This window comes from Pan paniscus, chromosome 15 (assembly GCF_029289425.2).
Source record: "Pan paniscus chromosome 15, NHGRI_mPanPan1-v2.0_pri, whole genome shotgun sequence".
NCBI classification, from domain to species: domain Eukaryota; kingdom Metazoa; phylum Chordata; class Mammalia; order Primates; family Hominidae; genus Pan; species Pan paniscus.
The window spans coordinates 90,500,022-90,512,030 of record NC_073264.2 but is presented as its reverse complement, the minus strand read 5'-3'; the positions used below and the strand labels follow the sequence as shown (position 1 = coordinate 90,512,030).

Sequence of the window (12,009 nt, the reverse complement as noted above, 5' to 3'; positions counted from 1 at the left end):
CTGAAAAAAAAAACAAAAACAAAACCAAAACCAAAACAAAAAAACAAACAAAAAGAAACTATTAGAGAGCAAGGTTGGACATAAAACTGAAACTTTCTCTCAGTTATTACAGCAATCTTTTTTTTTTCTTTTTTAATCTAAACTGCTGGAGTAATTGTCGATCTTGTTATGGGAATAGACAATAAGGTATCTAGAAAAAAATTCTTTGTAATCAGTTTTGTTCTTTTTGCCTCTCTTCTTCCCTCTTTTATGTACTTGGCTGGTTTTCTTTTTAAATTTTTGAAGTGTAAACATTTCCCCAATGTCGTTAGACTGTAAATGATAGAATTTTAGAAAATGAAGGGCCTTCAGGAATCAGTCACTTGCTAAACATTTTGATATGGAAGAATATATATATATATTATATATATATATATATTTTACAGACAGGGTCTTGCTCAGTTACCCAGGCTGGAGTACAGCGGCTCGATCATAGCTCACTGCAGCCTTGACCTCCTAGGCTCAAGCAGTCCTCCCATCTCAGCCTCCCAAAAGTCCTGTGACCAGGCATGAGCCACTGCACCTGGCCTTCCTTCCTTACATATTTTGAAGCAGAGGCCGTTCATGGTGAATTCACCAAGTTCATGGTGAATAACTTGGCTCTGTTCTGTTTGTTTTTCTGCTAGTACCACCTAACTTCTACTGTGACGTCCCTTGACAGAGAGGAGAATTAAGTGGATTAACTGCCTTTCCCATGCTGAGTATGGTGTTAGGTATATTGTATACGTCATCATCCCATTTAAGCCCAAAATGACTTTTGGAGAAGATGGTATTTTTGCCAATATACAGATGAAGAGATTGTGAATCTAAGAGGACAAGTGGTTTGTCCCCAGTAACACAGCAAGTTAGCAGTGTAGACAAGAACCATACCACTTGATCCCCTTGTTGGGAGCTACATGTGGGGATTCTTTCCAGAATGTTCTCTGGGAAAGTCCTGGCATTGCCTGTGGCCCCTCATGGGCACATAGTCATGGGTTAGTTTGTAGTATTTGTCTCACATGATCTTGAAAGAGACACATGACCCTGGGAGCTTGGACCCCATGCAGGGGTTTGGTGGGAAGGCCAGAGGAGGTGTGGTGACAAGAACCCAGCCTCTAAGAGGCTGGGGGTGTGGGGGTGTTACTGTGGGGATAGCCCAGGTGGGAGCTGGAGGGGCTTCCTGAGCAGGGGCATGAGGCCCCAGGAGGAGCTGGTGCACATGTGTGTGCACGCGTGCAGTTTTAACCCCTTCCTCCCCCAGGGCTCATCTCTTTTGTCCTCTGTTGTCCGGCAGCCCATTGGCCAGCTTGTGTAATCCTTTGTAATCACTTCTTGTTTGTGTTCCTCTAGAGGTTCCCCACCTTAAGGAAACGGACCCTGCCTTTGTGTCACAGGGCCCTGCCCAACTCCTGTGCTGTTAGCTCTTTACAAGCGGTTTTCAGGGACCTGCTTCAAAATCAGGCCCAAGGATCCACCTTTCGTTAGGCCCACGGAAGTTTGAATGGGTTTGTGACCCACTGAAGTCTGCATTCTGGCCTGGTGGTGGTGGTGCTGGAGGTGGTGGTGGTGGAGGTGGTGGTGCTGGAGGTGGTGGTGGTGGAGGTGGTGGTGGTGGAGGTGGTGGTGCTGGAGGTGGTGGTGGTGGAGGTGGTGGTGGTGGAGGTGGTGCTGGAGGTGGTGGTGGTGGAGGTGGTGGTGGTGGAGATGGTGGAGGTGGTGGTGGTGGTGGTGGTGGTGGTGGTGGTGGTGGTGGTGGTGGAGGAGGTGGTGGAGGAGGTGGTGGAGCTGGTGCTGGAGGAGATGGTGGTGGTGGTGGTGGAGGAGGTGGTGGAGCTGGTGCTGGAGGTGGTGGTGGTGCTGGAGGAGGAGGAGGAGGAGGTGGTGGTGGTGCTGGAGGTGGTGGTGGTAGAGGTGGTGCTGGAGTTGGTGCTGGAGGTGGTGGTGGTGGAGGTGGTCGTGGAGGTGGTGATGGTGGAGGAGGAGGAGGAGGAGGTGGTGGTGGAGGTGGTGCTGGAGGTGGTGGTGGCTGAGGATGAGTTTTGTGGAAACATGGGGGAACCTGCGGCTGTGAGGGTATCAGCTCTTGCCCCAGCCTTCCTTCCTTCCCTCCTTCCCTCCCTCTCTCCCTTTCTTCCTCTCTCTCTCTCTCCTCACCTCCTTCCTTCACTCCCTCTGTGTCCCTTTTTTTCCTTCTCTCTCTCACCCTTTTTCCTTCTCTCTCTCACCCTTTTTCCCTCCCTTCCTCTTTCCTTCCCCTCTTTCTCCTTCCCTCCCTCTCCCTCTCATCCTTTCCCTCCTCCCTTCCTCCCTCTCTTTTTACCTCTCTCCCTGTCTTCCTGCCTCCCTCCCTCCCTTTCTCTTTCTCCCTCTTTCTTTCCTTCTCTTTCTTCCCCTCTCTCTCCATCCCTCTCTCTTCCTCTCTCATCCCTCCCTCTTTCCGTCTCTCCTTCCTCCTTTAGGGGCAGCTGGGCCCTGAGGAGTTGAGCCAGAGCCAGGTCCAGAGGAGGAGGCAGTTTTGGCGGGAGGGGAGGGCACTTTGTGCAGTGGGGGCAGAAACGCAAGGCCAGTGTGCAGGGGCCCCGGGGAATTAACTGGGCACTCATAGTGAAATAAACCTAGGCTGTTTCCAGGAGAAGCCTTCAAGCCTGCCAGATCCTGGGAGACCGTGGGATATGCTGGACAGAATGACAGCTTGATGAGGAGTACCAACTCTAGGCCACCTCTCTATAAAGTTACAAGTATCTTTTGGTGATGAGGAAGTGGACCATATCCGCTCCAGTTCCCACCATGAGCTCAAGGATCCGTGAGAGAACAGTGGCCTCAGAGGCCCAGCTGCCCCAGCCAGGGAGACCCTTCTCTTATCCACCTCTGCCCACTCCAGCTTTATTCTCTAAGTCAGGCTGTTGCCCTGTCCTGCTCCCTTGCAGTATTGGGGTCAGGGCTTCTCCTTCTTAAGGAAGGAGGTGGCAGGTGGTAAGCCCTTTGGGGCAGGACCTCTCTAGGAAGCCCTGGACTGCCATACCAGCCGGAGCATCTCTCAGTGTGCACAGACATGACTCAAAGCAAGTAGCTTTCTCAAAGTCCCATGTCCTTCTTGGCACTACTCCAGTGGCCGGCTCTTTGCTTTGTTCTATTTCGATCCTTCCATTTCCACCTCTATCTTAGTGCATCTGAGACAAAATGCTTCTTTTGGACCAAGGAAATTAACATCAGACTATGGAAAACAAATAGTCATGTGCAATTTTTTTAGATGAAATCTGCATGATTTCACAATTTGACAAGTACCTATTCCATCAGGCAGGCACTGAATGGTTTGGAGCTCAGTGTCAAGAAAAGCTGGCTGTTTAATATTTTGTTACCATCATAATAACAGGAGCTGATTTTTTTTTTTTAATTTTATTTTGAGATGGAGTCTCGCTCTGTTGCTCAGGCTGGAGTGCAGTGGCGTGATCTCGGCTCACTGCAACCTCCACCTCCTGGGTTCAAGCGATTCTCCTGCCTCAGCCTCCCAAGTAGCTGGGATTATAGGCACCTGTCACCATGCCTAGCTAATTTTTTGTATTTTTGGTAGAGACAGGTTTCACCATGTTGACCAGGCTGGTCTCGAACTCCTCAGGTGATCCTTCCGCCTCTGCCTTCCAAAGTGCTGGGATTATAGGTGTGAACCACTGCACCTGGCCCGAGAGCTGATATTTATTGAACTGTTACCATGTGCCAAGCAAGCACAATATTATCTCCTTTAATCCTCACAACAATCTTGTGAAGCAGGTATTATTAATTCACTCCCATTTTATGGATGAAAAATTTGAAGCTCAGAGCAGTTACGTATTTTGCCCAAGTCCACACAGCTGAGAAATTGAAACAAGACTCAGACTCAGGTCTGTCTGACTCCAATGTCCATGTCAGCCAAGTAAGGGCTCCCCTTTGAAAGCACAATAATGTGTTTCTCACTGACCCCACACATGGGTGGTACTGGCCTAGAACAGAAAGCTGGCTGTGTTGAACCTGTGAAGGAGTTGGAGACATGAGGACCCATGTATTCTAATTAATCTGTAATCACACGTTCCCAAAGCATAGAATGATGGGCCTTTGGGATGATTTCATCTTAGCACCTAATTTATAGATGAGGAAACTAAGACCCGGGGTGGGGAGTGAGCTGCATGTATGCCATGATTTCTCAAGGCAGTGATGGTAGGTGCAGCCCAACCAGGTATGTGTTCTTATTACGGATGGGGTAACTTACTCTAGTCCGTGTCTGTAGCCCCCACTGGGGGTCTTCCTTTTCGACCTTGGAGCACTTGACTTAGGCCATCATCCACACCCCACCCATCCCTCAGGACCCAGCCCAAATCCCTTAACCCTGAAAACTCCTTCTCTGGTTTTTAAGTTTCCTAAAACTGGGAGTTGTGAGTCTCAGTCCTGGGTACCAGTATTGGAGCTGTAGGGCAGTGGGCGGTGAACTATGGATAATGTTTTTGCAAATAAGGTCTTACTGAAGCCCAGCCACGTTTATCTGTTTACATTGATGGTTGCTTTTGTGCTATGATGGCAGAGTTGGGTTGTTGCAACAGAGACCATGTGACCTACAGAGACTATAGAATGTACTTTGAGAAGCCGTTGGACCTGGCCATGGATTAGAGGACCTGGTAACGGAAAGAGAAGTTGTTTAAGAAAAGTTTACTAACCCCTATTACAGAGGAACCAGTTGATGTTAAACCTCTAAAGCCAGACAATCTCAGGCCTACCATGACATTTATGAGCTTCTGCTAGAAAGGTTGGGGTCAATGAGGGTATAGCAGAGGGGAGAGAGGTGGCTTATGCAGTCCATTCCTCCAGATACAGTCGCGTGGTGTATAATAGCGGGAATATGTTTTGAGAAATACATCGTTAGGCAATTGCATCATCATGAGAACATCACAAAGTATATGTACACAAACCCAGTTAGTATATATGTTTATATACATATTTTTTCATATGGAAAATCAAATGATCCCACACCATTACTGAATATCAATTACTTCTCCTACTTGATCTGCATTGCCAGTGTCAACTGCTGTTTATCAGGTTTCTATCTCTCTCTCTCTCTCTTTTTTTTTTTTTTTTTGAGATGGAGTTTCACTCTTGTTTCCCAGGCTGGAGTGCAGTGGCACGATCTCGGCTCACCGCAACCTTCGCCTCCCAGGTTGAAGCGATTCTCTTGCCTCAGGCTCCCAAGTAGCTGGGATTACAGGCGTGTGCCACCGTGCCCGGCTAATTTTTTGTATTTTTAGTTGAGATGGTGTCTCACCATGTTGGCCAGGCTGGTCTTGAACTCCTGACCTCAGATGATCCACCCGCTTCAGCCTTCTGAAGTGTTGGGATTACAGGCGTGAGCCACCACGCCCTGCTCTATCTCCTTTTTTTAAGAAAGAGACAGGGTCTTGCTCTGTTGCCCAGGTTGGGGTGCAGTGGCACAATCATAGCTCACTGTAACCTCAACTCCTGGGCTCAAGCAGCAGTCTGGCTAATTTTTATTTGTATTTTTTGTAGACATGGGGTCTCACTGTATTGCCCAGGCTGGTCTCAGACTCCTGGACTCATGCTGTCCTTCTGCCTTGGCCTCCTAAAGTGCTGGGATTACAGGTGTGAGCCGCTACCTGGCCTCAGAGTACATTCGGGAGCTGTCCTCCTTTCTCTGTCTCATTGCTGCCCACCCGAACCAACACCCATGGTCATCTTGGTCCTGGACCGTCATATCAGTTCTCTGCAGGTGCTCTTGCCACTTCCAGCCCATTTATTTCTCACACAGCAGCAACTTCCTCTCTTCTAACTCATGGCTTATTCTGTTTCCTTCCTAGCAGGTATTACAGTCTGTCATAATATTGCTTATTTATTTCTTTACTTACTGTGTTTTTTCCCTTCTAGAATCCAAGCTTCAGGAGGGCGGTCTCCTTTTTGTATTGTTTTGTATTCACAAATGGACCCTTCATGGTGCCTGGCATGTAGTAGGCACCATAGGAATGAATGAATGAATGCATGAGCGTATGAATGAAGGAAGGAATGAAGGTGGGTAGTGTTAGAAGCACCCTCCAAAATGGTGTGTCAGAAACATCAAAAGCTATTGTTTCAAGATCACCAACACACACCCAGCTCCCCACTCCATTTCGTTTTCAGTTTTTGTCTTGTTTTAATATCTCATCAGCTTTACAGGGTTACAATTGTCTTAAATATTTCTGAAGTGTAAATATCATCTGCATAATAAGGTTGTTATAAAATGTAAACTTTCCGTGTTGTTTTAATTTAATTTAATCATTATTATTATATATTTTTTTGAGACCGAGTCTCGCTCTGCCGCCCAGGCTGGAGTGCAATGGCACGATTTCGGCTCACTGCAACCTCCGCCTCCAGGGTTCAAGTGATTCTCACGCCTCAGCCTCCCAAGTAGGTGGGATTACAGGCACCCTCCATCATGCCCGGCTAATTTTTGTATTTTTGTAGAGATGGGGTTTCACCATGTTAGCCAGGCTGGTCTTGAACTCCTGACCTCAGGTGATCGTTCCACCTCGGCCTCCCAAAGTGCTGGGATTACAGGTGTGAGCCACCATGCCTGGCCTGTCTTAATTTTAAAGTCTAAAAATCATACTTTTTTTTTTTTTTTGGTCCTTTTGTCTTTTTTTTTTTTCTTTTCATACCTGAATGTTCTGCACAAACTGAAATTGTTACAGGCTATCCCTCCCTGGCCAGGGCAGAACAGGCCTGGGCAGAGGTGGTGCCTGCTCCACTTTGACATGGGGCCTGCCTCCTTATCCCCGTTCCTTAGGCACTGCCCCAGAGCCACGTGTAAGTCCCCCACTGTTGCTAATAGGGGGCTTTCTTCCTCACAAGTGGTGAGAAGGGGGAAAAAACACAACCAGACACTACTGTCCTAGATCAGTGGATACCAAACTTTGTTGACCCGGCTTCCCAGTAAGAAGTGTATGTTACTTGGTGATCAGTAAACATGTATATACACAACTATGCAAATACAAATTTCACTATATGTTACTGCAGATATATTGTAGTCCATTCTATTTGGTTCTAGTTTGTTACATTCTGTTCCATTAAAACAGTGCTGCTTATGATCCATTCCATTCATTTCATGACCCATGAATGTATCTGGCCCACGGTTTGAATAACAATGTTTGAAGTACGGGCTGGGCGTAGTGGCTCATGCCTGTATTTCCAGCACTTTGGGAGGCCAAGGCAGACGGATCACCTGAGGTCAGGAGTTCGAGACCAGCCTGGCCAATATGGCGAAACCCCGTCTCTACTAAAAATACAAAAAAAAGAAAATAGCCGGGCATAGTGGCGGGCACCTGTAATCCCAGCCTCTCGGGAGACTGAGGCGGGAGAATCGCTTGAACCCGGGAGGCGGAGGTTGCAGTGAGCTGAGATTGCGCCACTGCATTCCAGCCTGGGCATGACAGAGTGAGACTCCATTTCCAAAAAAAAAAAAAAAAAAAAAAAAGATTTAATTACTTTTTTTTTTTTTAACATTTTTTGCTAACCGTTTCTTCCTACAATATGGGCTCTTGTTTGCTTTTCTTTTTGTGCATTGATTTTTTATTTTTAACAGGGAGTTGATTTTTATTCCCCCCAGGTGGTTTTTAATTTTAAAAGAAACTTGGGCTCATCCATAATTTTTTTTACTCATTTTTCCATGTAATTTTTCGCAGTTTTTTTTCTGGGGGTGTTAGTGTATATATACACACAAAAATGTGAGTGTGAATACACACACATACTTTTCTATAAATGAATATTCTTCCCTTATTATTTTGAATTCCCCAACACTTAATGGTGTGTGGCCCTCACAGTTATTTATTTATTTATTTATTTACTTATTTTTTGAGATGGAGTCTCACTCTGTCGCCCAGGCTGGAGTGCAATGGCGTGATCTCAGCTCACTGCAACCTCTGCCTCCTGGGTTCAAGAGATTATCTTGCTTCAGCCTCTTAAGTAGCTGGGATTACAGGCACCCACCACAAAGCCCAGCTAATTATGGTATTTTTAGTAGAGATGGGGTTTCACCATGTTAGTCAGGCTGGTTTCGAACTCCTGACCTCAGGTGATCCACCCACCTTGGCCTCCCAAAGTGCTGGGATTACAGGCATGAGCCACTGCACCTGGCCTATTTCTTTTCTTTTCTTTCTTTCTTTTTTTTTTTTTTTAATAAAAAGCACTCCACGGCCGGGCGCAGTGGCTCACGCCTGTAATCCCAGCACTTTGGGGAGGCCAAGGTGGGCGGATCACTTCAGGTTAGGAGTTTGAGACCAGCCTGGCCAACATGGAGAAACCCCGTCTCTACTAAAACTACAGAAATTAGCCGGGCGTGGTGGCGGGTGCCTGTAATCCCAGCTACTCAGGAGGCTGAGGCAGGAGAGGCTTGAACCTGGGAGGCGGAGATTGCAGTGAGCCAAGATTGTGCCACTGCACTCCAGCCTGGGCAACAAGAGCGAGACTCTGTCTAAAAAAAAACAAACAAAAAAACAAACAAAAAAAAGCATTCCATATTCTTGTCTTCAGATGAGATGCAGATATTTTTCTAAGAAAGCTCCAACTCTCAAACTTACTACACAACTATAATCAAGTTATAGCCTTCTCTCTCCTATTAGGAACATTAAATGTAATTTTTCCTGGCCTAAGAAACTTGAGCATTCTATCCTTTGCATATTTCCATTTTAAAAGTTTTCAAGTAAACCATTTTACTACTCCAAACTGTTACATGAAACCCAAGAAAATGCTTGAAAATGAGACGTGGTGCCGGCCTCTCTCATGGTCCTTCCAAGCTCAGCCTGACACTGTGCTGTGGTTACTGGTGGCACCCACAGGGTTCCCGTGGGTGTGTCCTAAAGATGTCTTTTGTTTGTTTGTTTCCTCTTTGGAATGCCAGCATTGCTAAGTATGAGATATGTTGAAATTACTGTCTGCATTGTAAAAAACTATCAGCAATTTCAGACCTTTCTTATTGTAAAATGCCAAATAGATCAGGGTAGGAACCTTATGATCCAAGCGTGAGAAAATTTCTTCAGTTAATGTTGGGAGATGCCTGGTGTGCTGGCTCATGCCTGTAATCCCAGCACTTTGGGAGGCTGAGACAGGTGGATCCTTTGAGGCCAGGAGTTCAAGACCAGCCTGGCCAACATGGTGAAACCCCATCTCTTCCCTTAAAAAAAAAAAGCCAGGCATGGTGATGCACGCCTGTAATACCAACTACTCGGTAGGCTGAGGCATGAGAATCACTTGAACCTGGGAGGTGGAGGTTGCAGTGAGCCGAGATCACATCACTGCACTCCATCCTGGGTGACAGAATGAGACTGTCTCAAAAAAAAAAAAAAATGTTGGGAGATGGCCACAGTGAACTGACCAAGTATGGAATTAAACCTCAGCTTGATGTTGACAGTGTAGAGACCTGGACAAAAGACTTTCAGCAGCCAGGTAGTCATGAGTCGGTGATAGTAGCTTCCTGAGCAAGGGAGAAGTCCGCGTAGTGAGTGTGGGTTGTGGGGTTCATAGAAAGCAGATGTAGGGAGTGATGAAAATAGAGGGGGAGCTGAGAATGTCAAAAAGCTCTTCCCAGTGAATTTGTTGAGCCAGGACCACCACTGCATTCGAATAGATGATCATTTTATCTTCACTCGTCCCATCTGTTTGCTGGAGGCCCTTCCCAATGCTGTTGTTGGAGATGAAAATCAATCAGATTTGGTTCAGTGAAAGACATTGTAAGCCAGTTTCATTGTCTTTCTTGTGTCCAAAAGGAGATTTTCATGATGCTGTCTGCCATTTATTGAGTACCTGTAGGTAGGGCCGCTACTGAAGGTGTTTTATATTATGCCATCTCTGAGCCTCCCAACTATCTCTAAGTGGGTCATTGTTTTACCAGTGAGGAAGCCAAGACTTCCCATGGCGCTGTGATTTGTGCAGGGCCACTCAGGAAACGTCTGTGTGGCTCCAGATCACCTGTTCTTACTATTCTTCAGCCTGCCTCTCTGCATCTGGATCAATTACCTTGTGAATGTCCTGCACAGTCCTGGGGGTTTATTCTGCTTAGCTTTTGTTTTTATTTTTATTTATTTATTTGTTTTGAGATGCCGTTTCACTGTTCTTGCCCCAGCTGGAGTGCAAATGGCGCGATCTCTGCTCGCTGCAGCTTCTGGCTCCTGGGTTCAATCTGCTTAGTTTTTAAATGGTAGCATACATTAATATGGGTATACAAGGGTACAGTAAACAAACACTTAGGTTAGGATTAGGAGAAACCACGTTCTTGGCTTACGGTTATTTCCCTGAGAAGGCCAACCGGTTGTCCTTCATTTCTTTGTCATATTATTTTTGTAGCGTTAAGATTAAATGGTCCCACCCTGAAAGCCACCATGATGAGAACAAAAGCCATTGGGTTTCCAGAATTGAGACAGTATCATTGCAGAAATGTTTGGATCACATGTCAGCCATGGCCCCTCAGTGTAGCTATTGCTGGTTTGGAGCCTTGGGTGCAAGGGATCAGAAAGGCAGGTCCCACTGGCCCAGGGCTCCACCCGGAGCCTTTGATGGAATCAGGCCAGACCCCTACTGTTGACAGGATTTGGTGGTTTGTTTTATGTTTTCCAAATTTGGTAGTTACCTGTCTCCTGTCTTTCCCCCCAAACCTCTCCACTCCTTAGCTTTTGGCTTTCTTCTGCACAGCTCTTTTCCAAAGGAAGGGATGAAGCTTCCAGGGCAGATTATTGAGTGGCCCGCCTGATTTACTTGGAAAGTCTCACTGCTCCCCCTGAACTATTCTGGGTTTGAGAATGTGTGCGTGAAAGGAAAAAACACATAGGAATGTTGAATTTTCCAAAGTTGAAATCTTTCAGGTCTTTAAACATCCGGTTGGTTAAACTGAGAACATTGATGTTTAAGAATAGCGTGTCCAGCCAGACTCTGACCTGTGTCTGGGGTCAGGCCTGCACGTGGGGGTGGGTGACTAGGGTGGTCAGAGGTTCCAGCCCCTGGCTGTGGTTTTGAGCAATTCTCCTATTCTCATTGCACCAGAAAGAGTTAATTCCAGTTGCACGGCTTGCTGATGTTGTTGATAATAAAGTATTTTAATGGGCTCTGTGAATAATGTTTGTAAGGAAACTACTCGGGTGAACTGATGATGAAACACAGATTTTTTTAAACTTTTAAAAAGATTTTAGGAGTAACTTGTTTTTACAGCTCCTTCAGTGGGATTTTCTTGGATTGTCCCCTTCCCCCATGTTAGTTAAACAGCTTCTTGTTTGCTTTCTAAATGTTGGAGGACAACATCAATCTTACTGTTGGCTGAAAGCAGGAGGTGGGCACGGGTTTATGTAATTTAACTTCTTTTCTCTGCAAATCAGTAAATATTTACAAATGACCTTATCAAACAGTTTGGGTACATTCGGTCACTTGAAAGTGTGCGGCCAGAGGAACGATTGCCCGTCGGCCTGCTGCCAGTTCCAGGGGGGCCTCAAAGGAAGGACTTACATTTTTAAAAATAGGCTATCCATAGACCAAAGGCTTCACGGGAAGTGGGCCTCACAGGAAGCCTCCCTCTCTCCACAGAACGGTTTTAGAAAATTTGCATTTTAAAGTTTGACTTCTAAAGATTCAACTCTTAATGGCTGGAGTCGATTGCTGGGAACTGAGGAATCCAAAAAATAAATAGTGGATTCTGAGTTGGGCTTTATCATTGCTGCCTGAGTTCTTTTGTTGCTTAGGGAAGGTAATTACAGAATTCCATTCCAAGAGTAAGTGTCATTCTTTTGTGAGTAAGCTGGAAAAAAACAAGGGGATTACTTTTCTGTTTTTATAAAATGATCCCGATGTCATATGGTTTTAAAACATAACTAAATTTCTGGAGCAGAGATGGACTTTTGGGGGTGTCTCGGCCCTCTTTTTTTTTTTCCCCAAACTTTAGAAATCTGACACAGTTAAATTCATTTTTAGAAGAGAATGCACGTGTTCTTCAATGTTGAC

The 12,009-nt window shown here is 45.9% G+C and overlaps 1 protein-coding gene and 1 long non-coding RNA gene across 15 annotated transcripts in view; one reads left to right on the top strand and one right to left on the bottom strand.

Annotated features, from left to right (window-relative positions):
* Nucleotides 1-12,009, top strand: part of FOXN3 (forkhead box N3) — a 460,729-nt gene that overhangs the window by 253,439 nt on the left and 195,281 nt on the right. The window lies entirely within an intron of this gene.
* Nucleotides 1-12,009, bottom strand: part of LOC117975874 (uncharacterized) — a 62,766-nt gene that overhangs the window by 35,166 nt on the left and 15,591 nt on the right. The window lies entirely within an intron of this gene.